Source organism: Rhea americana, unplaced genomic scaffold, assembly GCF_003343005.1.
Source record: "Rhea americana isolate MKP2758 unplaced genomic scaffold, rheAme1 scaffold_211, whole genome shotgun sequence".
Classification (NCBI taxonomy): Eukaryota; Metazoa; Chordata; class Aves; order Rheiformes; family Rheidae; genus Rhea; species Rhea americana.
In genome coordinates this window covers 1,262,073-1,278,499 of record NW_028186269.1, presented here as the reverse complement: position 1 = coordinate 1,278,499, position 16,427 = coordinate 1,262,073, and the positions used below count along the sequence as shown (strand labels likewise).

At 44.6% G+C, this 16,427-nt stretch overlaps 1 long non-coding RNA gene across 1 annotated transcript; it reads right to left on the bottom strand.

Moving 5' to 3' along the window:
• Nucleotides 1-10,800: 10,800 nt before the first annotated feature.
• Nucleotides 10,801-16,421, bottom strand: LOC146595898 (uncharacterized). Its single transcript, XR_014895835.1, has 3 exons — nucleotides 12,703-16,421; nucleotides 12,184-12,284; nucleotides 10,801-11,553 (listed from the first exon to the last, which is right to left on the bottom strand). It is a non-coding gene; the product is annotated as an uncharacterized LOC146595898 (long non-coding RNA).
• Between the last annotated feature and the right edge of the window lie 6 nt (nucleotides 16,422-16,427).

The following is a 16,427-nucleotide window of genomic DNA, read 5'->3' as shown; positions in this document are numbered from 1 at the left end:
CCACAAGGGCACATTGCTGGCTCGTGGTCAATCTGTCATCCACCAGCACTCCCAGGTCCTTCTCTGCAGAGCTGCTCTCCAGAAGGTCAGACCACAGCTTGTGCTGGTGCCTGGGGTTATTTTTCCCGAGGTGCAGGACTCCGCATTTGGCCTTGTTGAACCTCATGAGGTTCCTCTCCGCCCAACTCTCCAGCCTGTCCAGGTCTCTCGGAATGGCAGCACAGTCCTCAGGTGTATCAGCCACTCCTCCCAGTTTGGGATCATCAGCAAACTTGCTGAGGAGGCACTCTGTCCCCTCAKCCAGGTCATTGATGAAGAAGTTGAACAGGATGGGACCCAGGACTGAGCCCTGGGGGACTCCACTAGCCACCGGCCTCCARCTGGTCTTCATGCCACTGATGATCACCCTCTGAGCTCTGCCTTTCAGCCAGTTCTCCATCCACCTCACTGTCCACTCATCTAACCCACACTTCCWGAGCTTCYCTAGGAGGATGCCAGGGGAGACAGTGTCAAAAGCCTTGCTGAAGTCAAGGTACCCAACGTCCACTGCTCTCCCCTCATCTACCCCGTCAGTCATTCCATCACAGAAGGCTATCAGATTGGTTAAGCTGTACTGAAGTAAAGCCAGTCCTTCAGACTTTAGTAGTCCTCTACTGAAGTAAGGCCAGTCTTCAAGAATTTCAGAGCCTGGAGAGGAGAGAGAAAATCAGAAAGCTGTGCTGCCATTCAGGGAGATTGGGACAGGCTGGAGAGTTGAGCGGAGAGGAACCTCATGAGGTTCAACAAGGGCAAGTGCAGAGTCCTGCACCTCGGGAAAAATAACTCTAGGCACGAGTACAAGCTGGGGTCTGACCTTCTGGAGAGCACCTCTGCAGAGAAGGACCTGGGAGTGCTGGYGGATRACAGATTGACCACRAGCCAGCAATGTGCCCTTGTGGCCAAGAAAGCTCATTTTAGCTGGTTTAATTGCATGTACTGCAACACAGTCTTGCTTTGTTTTAATTTGTCATCTTCTCTAAATATGAAGAGACATGAAAGGGAGAAAAAATTCAGATGTTTTGTTCACACACACACATTGTCACTGCTAAACTCAAAGACACCCCTGTGGGAGCAAGAAGGAGGAGGATGGAGTGCTGATGGCTGGTATATGCATGGGACCTTGCACAAAATTTAGGATTATTAGAGTGCTGCAATGAAAACACAGCTCTGTTAGTGCTGGTAATGAAATACCCTTTGCCTTCAGCGGCTGGGCCTCTGCGGGCGAGTGAAACAGGTCCCGTGGCGTGATCCGAGCTGGCTCCAGCTGGCAGAGCCGTGCCACCGTCTGGATGGCCGAGCCCCCATGGGAGCTGGAAGAGGGTGGCATCACTTTTTGAGGGCTGGCGGTAGCTCACGTCATGGCTGTGTGGKAGAGCGGCAACGGGCCTAGATCCATGCCGTGGCGCAGGGGACCAAGCGCCGGTGCTTGGACCTGCGCCCGGGARCTGTCTGGTTGGCTAGCATGAACATGCCTGATGATTGCACCAAGATTGCTACTCCTACTACCTACCCCGACRTGTGGCCCAAATTATGCAAAGCTCACACATAACCCCACTCTTGAATAAAGCTGTCAGCCCACGGCAGAGCTGTGCACGTGTGCGAGCTTCTGTGCCTCCTGTTTCTCTTCGGCTAGTCTGTGGTGACACTGTGCGTGTCTCAGCTGGGGAGAGCAAACACAAGTGGGCTTAGGAAATAAATGTGTTTGGAACAGGAAATTGAAGGAGGAGAAGCATTTTCTGTAATGGAATAGCAAGGTGTTTAGATCTGCATGGTCAAAACTTGACACAAGCCTTGGGAAATTCTAACTACCACGTCCCTAGAAAGGTATCTTTTCCTTCCTTGAGTGACTGGGGCTTCAGTTCAGCAAAGCACGTAAGCTTGGACTTAATTTTATGCCATTATTAAGTGCTTCACTGAACAGGGACTCAAAGCATCAAGCATGTGGGTGAGATTCATGCCACCTAATTTTAGATGTTTGTAGTGTAAATGTTGACATCCAGGCTAGTGACCTTGGACTCTCCTCACTGCTAGTGGGTAGAAATAAGCATTTCCAGACTGCCATTCATCAGGCCTACTCTACATCAGGACGAGAAATACCAGCAGTGGAACTATTTGAAAGCAGAGTTTAAAATAAGGATATCAGATATAAACATCTATAATAGAGGTAACTACATTTGTACACCTGAATCACAACCTTGATGACAGATTAGCAGAAAAAAATAAAAAGCACCTATTGGAAGGTGTCATGCAAATAATAGCTGAACTTTTACAGGGACAGATAGACAAAAGATAATGAAAATTATTTTCTTGGTAGAAAAAATGCAGTTTTAATTGTTTTTAGTCAAAGAGCACAAGGAAAGAATAGAATCTTTTAATATCCCTTTGTTTATGRCATTATTTCCTTCACACTTTCATTTTCTCAAGTTGCCTCTCTTTTTCCATTGATTATGAGGGTGCCTTCACACCTGCTGGTGCCTCATACTGCATTTTTAGAYGGCTACAGCTAGGTAGGATTAATGTCCTCTTGTGTCAGACAGAGAGTCTTGGAGGAGGACTCCCAAATACTGAAGACTATTTTGCAGTGTTGTTTAACTCAGAACTCTTGTTTCTTTGAATGCTGAAGACTGCTTCTCATCCTGGGTAGAGAACTGGAAAGTAAATTCTGGGAACTGCTACAAATATGGAAATGCTCAGTCTCCCTGTGGGAGGTAACTATAAAACCTTTAATCCTTGCTATCTGTGAGTGCACAAGCTTTTGTTTGTTTGATTAAGAGTGGGACAGGATGCAAGACTAGCATGTTGCATAGTATTGGTTCTCCATTTGCCAGTCAAAGAAAGATTTTGGTTCCTGGACAAACAATGCTGAACGGGAAGAGCAACACCCATCTTGGGTATGAACTAGCAGAGGGAGCTGGAGAATGTGTGGTAATTGCAAAAATGTCAACAGCAACTGTAGTTGTTGAAAGCACAACGCAGTGGCAAGCGCACTTTTGTTATTGGTACTTAATGTGGTTTAACACCTACGGCAGGAGGCAGGGATGCAGAATAGTAACGTGCCTGTCCCTGAACTGCTGTAGGAGCTGTGGCATTGATTTGTCCCACCCATTTAAGCACTGAATGGAGGCACTAAGTTAAGAGTGAAATGGCTCTATGTTTCCTTCTCTGAACAACGGAGATAGGCATTTCCAGAAAACGATTCATCCTGACCCAGGGAAAAGGTTTAAAATACGTTGAGTTGAAGCACTCTGTGAATACAGCAGCCTTTTCTAACTGCAAGAAAGTCAACTAGATTCTTAACTTGCGTGCCCAGTTTAAATGGTGGATAGAGGCCARACCTTAAATATTACCTCTATATGCCACGTGCTTTACAGCACTGGAAAAGTCTTTTTCTGTGCACTCCTACAGAGCCCAGTGAGATGAGGACCACATTGAGACTCTGTTTCCATATGCTGCCACCATCCAGCCAGTAACTCTGAAAAAACAGCAGAAAATAAACTCATGTACAGGACTGCAATGTATTACTTTCTCTTCTGACATATAAAGCGTTCAGATTCTAGCACAGTTTAGAGCTTTTATTGCAAGCAGTAGTGTGGGAGCAAAATGGGGACTGAGTTTGGTAAAAGGATTGTTTTAGTTGGGGACAGAGGCTGTCTGGATTTTTTGTGGGACTCAGAGAAAAGGAAATGATTCACTGGCAAAGTGGGGAACAGATGCCTTGACTCACAGTTTCCTGATCTAACCTCTAGACAACTTCTCAAACAATTCTTTACGGTATCAAAAAGATGAATTTGTTTCTTCTTAATTCCTTGAGCCTCATGAAATGGCTGTCCTTGAGTATAGGTACACATTTGCCACACTGCCCATTACTAGAAGATTTCTAAGTTCTATTTCCATAAAGTTGTTCAGAAAGTGCTAAAATAAGAGCATTCACCCAACAACCTTGCTGATGCTAATGGAACCAAAATGCCAATCCTACTGCACTGTCTTTCTTATATGTATGGGACTGGGGGGCTTTTTGGTTAATGTATTTAAATCACATGTAGATCATAAAATGTCCAGCGTAAGGGAACATTTTCTTCAGGCCTAATTCTGCAAGATGCTGAATGACGGCTAAGAAGTATAGAAGGATTAGGTCCACATGGAAGCAAATTTGAGATATTAGTGTTCAATTAAAAAATTCTAGAGTTTCACTTCCCCTGCGTTAAACAGTTTTGTTGCACCCGTGGCCACTGTAATTTGTTTCTACATCATACAATTACAATTAAACAGTGGTTTATGAGATATGGATACCAAAAAACTTGTAATTACATTTAAACTGTCAGTTATACTTGAGACTTAAAAGTAAAATAAACACCACTGCTTCAGAATTGTTTCATATATGCAGTTTTTCATATAAATTACCTCCCCTATAGATTACAGACACTATTTTAAACAGCAGTTCATGTATGTTGGTCAATATGTAGATTCACTGTATAGTAACTCTATAGTAAAAATCTTTTCTAGGATTTTCAGATTTCTAACCCAGGAAATATTTTCTCTGAAGCTGTGTTGAAGACTGATTTTAGTTTTAGGACTGTGCCATCTGCTGTTGGACTTGCAGATTTCCCTGTGCCTGCACTGTTGGCAAAATCCAACCCTGAGCCGCACAGCAGCTACGGTGTGGTCCCACGTGAGAGCCAGATGTTGCGAGGCGACTCTGTCTGCAGTTCCTGTCTGAGGTTTGAATGTTCCCAGGACCGTTTAGTCCATTATTTTGAAGTATCCCATTCAGGGTAAACATTTAAGGGTCTATCCTTGCCCTTGTTGCTCACAAATAATTAAATCAAATTGAATGGTGACAGATAGCCAGACCTCCCTTCTTCTCTCCAATCCCATGGAAGCAGAARAGGCAGAGCCAAGTAAGGAATGGGCAACTTCAGTTCCTCAGCTCATTTTCTTGCTCTCGGCACCGCTGCGATTGCTGTCAAGGGGGGGTCATGGCTCCATGCAAATTCAGAAGGAGGGGAACAGACATGTTGCTGGACCCACCGAGAGGGAAGCAAAGTGCACCACAACTTCTCAAGGACAGTGGGGAGCTTCCCTCAGCAGCACGGGTACTCAGTGTCAAAAAGTGATTCAAAATCAAGGCACTTTCTAGGATGTCCCATGGATCAGTCTGTTAGTTCCTCTACCTGATCCTTTTGATGGGGCTGCTTTGATCCCTAAYGAGGTGAGAAGGAAACTCAGCAAATTCACTTCCTCACAGATGTGCTTCCTGGAGGTTGGGGAAAATATGGCCCCTTGGATTGCATTAGTCTTGCCTGCTTTTCTCAGGAAGCCATTTGATATCTGTGTTAGTAACACAGTTTTCTAACCACACAGATAGAAAGACTCTCTTAAGTCTCATGCAGTGGTCCTATATTAGGGGCTCCAAAACATTTGTCTGATATAGGGCTAAGTTATCTTGGCTGTGCTAGGCAAGAGCTGGTAGCAGCAGGTCTCAAAGGCTAGCAGGTCTGATAGCCGTGCTCTGCTTTCAGCGTCTGATCTTGCAAAGGGTCATTTCAAGACTCTTGGAGTGGCATCTTAACTGGCGCGGTGCCCTGGCCCCTCCTCTGGGCATTCACAGAGGACCACATGTTGAACGCATCTCAAGCCTAGTCTCTAAGGGACTTGTGGTGCAGTAAGCTGGTGGCTTCATATAACATGTAATACCAGACAAGCCATCTCTTGACCCAGAAACAGTACAGGAACATCACCATAGTACTGCAACTAACTCAATTAGTCCAAGTTGCATTTGTAATGTGCCCAGAACTAGTGCATTATCTCTAAACAGCACTTTACCCATCTAAGGAGAGCCAATATTTGTGCCTTTGGACAACTCGAGATAGCTTTACTATGGCAATGAATCATATGGCACAGGCATAACCTGAACAGCCTCTGCTGGAACTCAGCATCTCTTAGCAGGGTTTGGAAGCAGTTGGCAAGCAGTAGGACTGGACCTACAGGATGGCCCTGAATTCACAGTAGAAAAAATTCTCAGAGTAAACATTCTACTCAGGTGTAGTTGGCGATAGGATGTGTATATTGCTTTGATCCCTAACAGAGTGAGAAGGAAATTCAGCAAATTCACTTCCTCACAGATGTGCTTCCTGGAGGCTGGGGAAAATACGGCCCCTTGGATTGCATTAGTCCTGCCTGTTTTTCTCAGGAGGCCATTTGATACCTGTGTTAGTAAAATATTACCTGAGTTGAAGCTTAGATTAGTGCCATCACCATCACACCCAAATGTCCTCTTCTAAGTGCTAACTTGGCACTGGTGGTGGTTTGATCAGCAGTGTGATAAATGAGCCCCAAAATTAGCTATTGAGGCTTGAAATAACATTCTAGTTTCTATGCTTAGAGCTTATTGCAGACTTGCATCATCTGTAGATTGCCATCTCAGAGGAGCTGCTTGTGTGCATGTGTGTGTGAGAAGGAGGATCAAGAACAAGGAACAAACTCCAACCTCTGGGTTATATTATACTTTACTTGGTTTATATTATGCCTTAGTTCCTGTTGTCTATAAGCTACTGGTACTCTAGAGCTTCTAAAAACTAGATTGGACGGTAAAGATATTTATTATTAAAGCTACATKACACTCTTAACCACAAATATCTCTTACCTGACAACATAAAAGTATCCAAACAAYACCGTTTCCTTGGGAAAACTTTGAAAATTACTGTTCATTTGGGGTACTCGGATTCCTCACAAAGGAAAAACACATCCTCCGCAGGAGTATTTCTGAGCTCCAAGGGCTGCCAGAGAGAATTGGTCGGGGAAATCTTCCCGATATATTTTCAAATTTAAAATTTAACAAGGGGCATCTTCCTGGCAGTCATGGCAAAACAGACACGCTGTGCTTCTTGTTTATGTGTGTCAGGGAGTACAAGTCCTACCATATCCAACTCAGGAAATCAGGGCGGTGCTACATAGATGACCTCTCTAGCGGGGCAAAGTCATATCTAAGGAGACACTATTGACCTGAAGCTTTTTAATCCTACCCCTGGGTCCTGTTATAACTATATCTGACTGCCTCACATCACTGGCACATYTATCTGCTGACACCAATAGGAAAGCAAGTGTCTTATGCCTTACTCCGGCACAGAATGATGTTAAAAGTCGGTTTAATAGGAGCATTTAGTTACTGAGAGTTGTGGGACCGAGGTCCTTGGCACCTAGACTCTGATATGGCAGAGGCACATGCGCGGCTCAGACTGAGAAAGGCCAACATACCAATCAAGAAGCTATTTAAACAAGCTGGTTAGAAATACAGAGAAAATATATGTTTTAAACCAGGCCTGTTTCAGAATTTCAGCAGTTTTAAGGCTTGTTTCTCTCTCCCCAGCATGAAGGGCCCCCAGATCAATAAGCACCGTTATACTCATGACACCAGTGCTGATCCAAGGTTTCAGGTGCCCATCCTAACGTAGACAACTCATGCACTGACATCTTCACCTCACTGAGGCACGTGGGGCCACCGSTCGCAGCAGCTTGCTCTGATGCTTCTCACAGGTACAGGAAAGTAAAAAGTTAAAACTGAGGCTGATGAGGAGAGCAAAGTACGATGCCGTCAGAAAGCTTGTTCTGTATCATAGCCCAAGGGGAACGCTGAGCCAAGGAGACAAGTGGATGAAGGGTGTGAAAAAGGAGATATTAACTCGGCTGGGTCAGAGCTACCTGGCAAGCCTGGCAGAGCCAGGAGGTGAGCACGGCCTCCTGAGTACAATGTAACCCAAAAGGTTAAGTTTTCTCATTGCAAAGTAAATTGGAAAACATTAAGGAAATCACTCCCTTTCACACACTGAAAAAGTGACTAAGTTTGCTGTCCCTACTCCGCTTCATTTAATCATTTTAAAATCTGCTTGTAACAACGAATGAATCATTTTCAGATGGAAATGTGATTATGTGTCAGCAGAGTCCCTTGATATAATGATAGTCAGCATTTTCTTCTAATGCTTTTGGTTTTGTTACAACCTGACAAGAACAGTGTATGAACTGTGTACTCCAGCCCTGGTTTTCTATGGCAGCTGCCTTGCCCTGCTTCTCGAGCTGTAACCTGAGTCTAATTAGAGGCGAGCTGTTAAGAGGTTATGTGAAGCTGATTCTCCTTCCCAATTTCATTGACTTCAGTAGGTTTTAGAATAGGCCTTGGATCAATGGCAGGACTACAAATGAAACAGAAGAGCTGGAAATGGACAGTAGAATAAGCTGCGACTTTTTGACCGTGAGGACTTCAGCGAGAAGACGTTGTGATGGTAAATGGATTCCTCCTGGAGAAAGGCCTTGGGGTCATATTGTCGCTGCCAATTTCCCTTCGGCTGCTTGCCCTCAGCCCATGACTTTATGCATCTCTTCTGTCTGCTCTGAAGTCACCGCAGTTCTCTGCAGTAGCCRTATGTCCCAAATGAAAAGCTTTCATTGCCTTGTCGTGGCTGCCTATCATCTCTAGCTTGGACTTCCTCCTCCTGAGATACTTCACTAACCACGTTCCCAAGTTAGGCTTAAAAATAGGGCTATTTATATAACAACTGCCTCGCCCACGGTGAAGGGTAAAGGGACTCACAGCCCARTCGATGCTGGCTAAATAGATTTTATTTTCTTATTTTGTGTGTAGTGCATTGCATGTTTTGCATTTTATCTAATTACCATTGTAGCCTATAGGCAATACAGTTATTGACAGCTGAGAAAAGTGCCACGTTATCCCTGGAGAGCCTTTATATAGTGAGCAAAGCTGAACATCCCWCCTCTAAAAATGTTAAATGGAAGGAACCTGAGAGCTAGGGAACAGCTAAAGGCTTGAACACACACTCCTACAGAGACCCAGAGAATTACCAAATATGCCCCTTGTAAAATACCTGTCAAATACAGTCCTCCTTTTTAAAATGAGGTGTTATCTGGAAACAAATTTKGGGGAACTAGAGACTAGAGTCTCTAATAGCACTGCTGCAACAMAATGTTGTAACCTATGGGAGCTGCAGTAGGATGGCTTTGAAAGCTAAATTCTGTTGTGTTTTAAGATAGACAGTCCCAGAAATTAAATTTTGCATGTTACAATATGGTTGCCATGAGAATTAGAGTGAAAGAAACCATTGTTGTTGTTTTTTGCATTGTCACATGCCTTATGGTCAAATCACAGCTCCTTGGGTCGTGGAAGGAGACCAGAAATATTTTGGCTTCATTCAGACGGGCTGTATTTTGTCCATCAGACCAAGCAGAGAATGAGCAATCCCAGACCCAATGCAGGCAGGTGGCAGCAGGGGAGCCCAGGAGAGCAGGAGGGTCAGACCCTGCCCCAGCTGACAAATCCTGCAAGTTGCTTTGACTTTGGTCGTCTCTRCAGGGCATCACTTGGGACTGAATTCTCTCAGAGCACATAAGCCTGGGACCCTGTTGAGACAGCAGCTGGAGAAAAAACAGCACTTAGGATTGTACATAGTCATTAATAGAGTTTTCTTCCACAGAGCTGGATCCAGAAGCTTCTTCATGAGGACTCTAGGCCCTCAGTCCAACTAGTGTCTGAACAGGGACTGCAAAAAACCCAAACTTTTATCACTGACGTTGCCACCCCAGGCAATTACCTACTATGAAGGAAGGGCTTGGCACTTTGCTGTGACATCTTTCCTGAAGGAGCCAGTGTCATGCTTTTTGTCTTGCACAAAGACCACAGGCTATCTGGGCRTGCATCGTTCTGCTCTAGGACGTGTAGGAATAGTGCCCTCATTTCTGAGAGTCCAGGATATCACAGCAGTCTTTAATGTCTGAATTTTCAGGGCTCRTCTCAATGGCAACACCAAAAAAGGAGGGTCTCCTTCGTATATAAGGAGACCTTAGATAAAAGGATGGGAAGACAAGGCAACAAGACATCAACAGCCAAATTACACCTGGAGGGGAGCAGCCTCAGGGGTTATAGCACTCGACTCCCCACGCTGAGCTGATTCCTCCCACCCYCTGGCCACTGCTCTGCTGATAAACACACCACGCACAAGGAACATTGAACCATATAAACTGTAAACCATATAAAACTGTAACTCAACACTCAAGAGTCACAGATACACCCCCTCCAACACAACCAGGGAGGTAAATTTACCATGAAGAAGGAATTGTACTGTTTATATTTTAGTGTATACTTTTTTTTTTCTTTCTCCCTGGTGAGTACGAGTACATGGTTTTGACTTCAGATGCGGATGGCGGCTCCATCACGGCTGCAGGCTAGGCACGCTGTGAAGGAGACATGAATGTGATGCTTCAAGGATGAACAGGTGGGTCAAGCCAGAGCAGAAATGAAGGTGATAAAGATAATCGCAGGTGACACCACCACTTCTGACCCATCTGTGCTCTCCCACATTCCCTGATCCCCAAGTAGATTTGCCAAGAGAGCAAATTACCTCAGTGGTCTTTGATTTAATTTTGTCAAGAGCCTGAGCTACCCCGTGTGTCCAYGCAGAGAGAGCACAGCAGTTATAATTTATGCTGTCAGCTAGGTTTGTGAGCTTTTGAGTGGAAAGATGATGTTTCCTAGTCTGAATTGTGCTTGTATAATATTGATGCTGAGCTCTCCTGGGAGAGCCCTGAGCGCTGCCCTTGCGCCGGGTGCAACCCAGCTCAGGSCACTTCACTGTGGTCTTTTACAGCCCAGCTTACAATTTCTCTGCCTCCAGTGGGAAAACACTGAACGAAAACCAGTCTGAGCAACCAGCAGCATTTGGTTTAGAGTGTAGGCAGAACAAACAGGCATGTACTTACAGAGCAGCATGCAAATATAGCCTCATTGAGCTACTTTTATTCTCAGGAGCTATGCCAAGAATATAGGCAATCAAATGCATTTATAATAATTTTTCACTGAATCTTTCATTACAGAAAGTATTACTGCTAACAGTTCAGAGCAAACTTCAATCCAGTGATCACATCTGCTGTTCTAATGCAATGAGATAGACCATCTGCAGGCGAGACTAACAGATGAGGCTTTTTTTCTGCTAATGTTTTCATATTGACCAATGTTACCAGCCTATTAACAACCACACAATCTCTCCAGTATCCTAAAAAGATTTTTTAAGTGCTCTAAATTGTTTATTCATCAAGAAAAGATCAAATTTATTTTTCCCAATATTGCATTGAGATTAACCAAGCTGATGAGATAGACTGTAGAAACATTATTTTTTCTTTGCGGAGAGAAGAACTGAGTACAGGGCAGTTCACCTGCTGGCAAGCAGCAAGTCCTGCTAGTTTGTTTATGTCATTTACTCTAGTAATATGCCCATAAGTATGTTTGAATTTAAATTAGCAAACTGACAAGGAAGTAGGAAAAAATGAGCAGGCAGCTCCACCGGAGCCTCTGAAATGTTGGTATGGAAATGAGCTAAAATGATCCCAGAATGTGTATGGTAGAGACTAGTGAATAGGTTCAAGAGGCTGAGTCAATCTCTCCAGATGACAATGCAGAGAAGGATGTCAAGGGGATGTGGAAAACAAGAGCCTCCAAAAATAGCACGAAACCTGGAGGAGATGCATTTTGGTGAGAACTATAACAAGATTAGTATCTTGCATTTATCAGAAGTGAGTTTAAGAGCTAACGTGTGCATGACACTGAGGCACYTTCTCAGGAAGAGTTCAGCAGCTGTTACAAGAACGTTTAATCCATCAGAGAAAGTCACAGAAATCAGTGGTGGGAGTCTGAAACCAGATGATTATCAAATTAGCAACAAGATGCAGGTTTGGGGTTTTTTTCACATCAGCACGAGAACAACTATCAAGGATGTGGTGGATGCGGTGCATTTTTCAGCCCTCCATGACTTCAGATCAACAGCACTGAGGAAGGTGCTCTTCAGAGACAGAGGTTACAGTGCGTATCTAGGGAAAATACTGTGGCCTCTGATATCCACATTTCATGAGAATATAAAATCGCCAGAGCACTAAAGCACAAGTAACACTTAGCAGCAGATACTTATTCATACGCTTTGGACGCTAGAGCATTCCTGAGAGCAATGACTGCTTTCCTCCAGAGTGTCAGCTGCACCTTCCAGGATGGTGTTTTTGATAGCAATAAACTGCGTGTTATCATTAATTCACTCCATGTTCACTTTGTATTGTGTGCCAGTGTGGAATAAAGCAAGGATTGACACTTACCTTGATGATGGGAGACTTCCTTATAGTCATCATTATCTTGAAAAAATTTATAGCTGCTGCTGATCTCAGATTAAGGGAGTTGGAAGGTTCAAAAGCTTGACCTGCCAGTCAAAAGAAATAGAAAATTACCACTTGTTTTTTCAGACAAGTGGAGCAGTGATTGGGACTGAACAGCACTCATAAAAAAAGGAAAGGAAAAAAAARGAGCAGAACACTCCTGTCTTTTGCTGCTAGATAAATCCAGCTTTTATTGTGTAAAATATTATAAGTCTACTAGTATGGCATAGGTTGTGCTTCGCTTTTTTGGAATAGGAAAAGGAATAAATCCAGATTCCCAGATTGCCTCTGCTGATGGGATGCACAGAAAAGCCACTGGTGCTGCTGCATATTCATGGAGCGCTGTGCCAACAGCTTTCGTTAGGAGGGAGAGCAGAGAGCGGGTGCTCAGGGTGCGAGAGTGACCTGGGGCATTTAACAGCTTCTTTCTCAACTATTTCACAGGGATGCAAATCTCCTCACCTTCAGGAAAGCCAAATATGCATATTTTTTTGCCTACTTCTGTCTTGCTCTCAAGGCCTTTGCTTTTATCTTTAAACCATCAGTGTTTACAGTTCTTGAGAAGTTCTCTTTGGCTAAACAAGTTCCTTTGTCCCATATTGTTGCTAACAAATCTGCCAGCGAAACAATGTTTTTTTTCAGTAATTTCAGTTTTGCCTCCAATTTTTCCAGTGTAGCCTTTGAACTGCCATTGTTGCATTAATGCCTGCTATGATTTTGTCTACTATGCATGTCATTGCTTTATCCTAATAAAAGCCATTGCAGTCTTGCTTACCGCTGGCTTCCTTCTGCCTTTGAAGTAGTTTTCTTTGACTGGTCTTAATTAACGCATAAGCTGGGAAAGTGCCTTCTTTCCGTCTTTAAAAGATGTTTTTGTTTCTCTGTTTCAGTTTCACTTATATGGCTCAATAGATGTTTCCAGTGTGTTCTTTGTGAAAATAAATGGAAAATTGAAGTGCATGCAATTTTTTACTGGTGAAAAAAAGCCAGGTAATGTATTTTCTTTGATTGCATTAGTATTTGATTTCATTTCTTCTCCCCGCTCAGAAGAACCAAGTAACATGATTAAAGTCCTCTTCCAGCTCAAAGACTTTGACAGTAACAAAGATGGATCACTTGCCAGCCAAGTGACTCATGTACAGGAAACCAAGGCAAGTGTTAAACATACTTACTAGTGGAATCAGCTAAGAATGGCATGCTGAAGATCTGCAAGTAATTAACACCAACTCCATGTTCTGAAAGGAGAGATTGCAAACCTATTAGATAATTAGTAAAAATCTATAAAGCTGCATTCCTCAAATCAGCGGCAGACGTGGAAAGGAAACGCTGGCCTGCTAGGCCGGAGAGCAACTCGCCAAGGCATTAATCACCTCGTTTAATGGCAAACACCCGGTCATGCGAGCAGTGGTGCAAAGGGGGCAGCAGCTGAGCATCCCGAGCAGGCTGAGCACTGCTCTCGTTACAGTGATGGCAAGGTTTTTGCCGGCGGTGCAACTAGCACGCGCCTCAAGCTCCGCACCCACGAGCGGAGCGAGCTCCATAGTCTACTGGCTTCACGCGTGGCTGAGCAAAGCTGCTAGCGCATCAGCGATTCTGCCAGTAGAAAAAAAACGAGAAAAAATTGTGAAGCTGGCGGCAAACACGAGACGTGTAACGGACACCTCTGCCACACGTCCTGACCATGTTGTTACCGCAGCAATGGCGAGGGCGGTCGGCCCCGCCAGCAGCGGCGCGGGAACGGTCTGCTCTCGACAGCCCAGCGGGCACCGAGGCCCCTCAGCAGCGCAGGGAAGCTCGTCCTCTCGCCCAAGGCTTTCAGAGAAGTTTCAGCTCTTGTTGCTAAACTGTCAGGGAGGCTTAGTTAAAAGTATTATATATTGCCAAAGCAACCTTTTGCTGCCCCTCAAAATATTTTCTTGACAAAGYAGTTTAATAGCTTCCTTCTTAGGTCTCTGACTTGGTTTAAATCTTAATTTTTCTATCTCCTCTGGTGCTGTTGGTTAAACAGTAGCAAGGGTAGAAATATTCAGCATCAGAGTAGGATAATTCCCTTAGTTTCAGTGGGTGATTTCCATAAGCCTGTTGCTAATACATCAGGTCAAAATCTTTTAATTTCTGTGAAATGTTGCTAGAATAATCGTTTCATTCCCCAATTTTTTCAGAAATGTTTATTTTTTCACAGGTCAATAAAAAAGAATTGGCAATTTGAAATTAAAGGACATGATTTAATTTCAGCTAGAAARCTGTGCTTTGCTTTGCAGAATGAAAATAAAAACAGCACAAAAGGAAACTATACTTCTGCTTCATTTCTATTYTTCATTACAATTTCTTTTTGTTGAAATCCAGCTGTTTTCAGGAAGTGCTTAAATACTAGTAAGACTGGATTTTTCTCTGGGAGAAAAACTCCCAAAGCCTACTCTCARCATTTCAACACTTCACATGACCAATTCCACATTCACAACCAGACATCTTCAAATACGGTCCACCAGGCATTGAGCACTGCACTACACTGTCAGTATATGGTAACTGCATTTTGATTTGCAACAACATAGGTGTTTCCATCCCCCGACTGCTGGACTTCCTTTCCCCATCACACTCTTGCAGTTAATTTGTCATGTGTAAATGGAAGAATAATCTCAGGCTTGCAATGAAATTTCAGGCTTTCCATAAAACACGACGTCCTGATGACTTCTGCCATTTTCAGAGACCAATACTGTTAAGTGATACGTGTCAGTAGTAATTCTAGAGAAGGGCCTAACTGGGTGATGCTTATCTTAAAAGAGAAATGCCATCACAGGCTGGCCACAGTAATTGTAGGATTGCCTTTATTTTGTAGAAAAAAAATAAATAAATGGTGCAGAGCGCTAATTTCATAGTCATTTAAGCAATGCTGAGTCCTGAAACGGTCCTTCAGCTTACGTTTCCTTGTTAAAAAAAAACCCTAATTTAGATAAGCTGAAAGTAATGATACACTATGCTTTTTAATGGATCAGATCTGGAAAGAGCCATCTTMATTTTATGAACAGAGAGATCAAGGCAGAGAAAAATGAAAAGTACCAAATGAGTGTCATAAAACCAACCATGAAGTCGCATGTTTTAACTTTAGCAGAAGCTCCCTGCCTCTGACATTTGCACATGACGACTTAGCCGTTATCTTAGGGTTGCATACACCTAGAGGGCAGGCACACAAGAAATTAGTGTGAGGAACAGAAACACTGAAATTACTGAGATCTGCTTTCAGACCACAGAAATATCAGTCAGTACTGGAGGGACGTCGGAGGTGGATGAGGCAAGACAGGACGGACACAAGATAGGCAAGTTGTAGGATCCACATTTTGCTGGGAGGGTCCAGTCCYGGCAGCACTGTTCTAGGTATCGCCTTACCCCGGGGCACTTCCCTGTGCATTAAGCATTTCTCGCTCCCTCTCAAAGCCTTCCTCRCCCACAAAGCCAGCCAGCACACCATTTTATGGGCAACATTTCTGTATTTTCTTCAAAAATGTCCAGAGTGCCATGACACTCAGGACCAATCTGGAATTAGAAATACCAAGTCTTTCTCCCCTGCAGAGCTGATAATCCAGGCAAAGAGACCGGAAGCGTTACCAATGAGTCCTCCCCATTTCGGTGCCTTCCACGGGCACACGCTGTCTTAAGCATTTGCCAAAATTTGGCTTTGAGCTCCAGTGCGTCCATCAGCCCTCCACGAGAGCAACYGCGGTCGGGCGCGGAGTAAAGCCACGACAGCCAGAAGTCATTCCCTTATCAGTCGATGTGTCGGATGTTTACACACAACTTTTTATGCTGTTCTGTATAAATAAACTTGGTGTCTTCTTTCAGCCCGCGACCCTGGCGGCGAGGCCTGGGGAGTTTGCAGCAGCCGCGCGCGGACACCAGCTCCCGAGCGCCCCGATCGCTCCTCTCCGTCGTCGTCGTTCCCCGTTTGTCCCTCGCAAGCGGTCCCTGTCGATTTGCCAGGATCAAATCCAGGCGGTTTCTCTAAAAGCGGGCTCTTTCCACAAGGGCGGCGCGGCCGACGGCGGCCTCTTCCACCAGGCCGGCGAGGGCTCAGGGCGCGCTGCCCCCGCGAGCCCCCACGCCCACGGGACGCCGTCGGCAGCAGCGGGCAGCCCGGCAGCGGAGCCCCGCGACGGAAGGAAGGACGCTGCCGCAGGCGGCGGGTCGCGGTC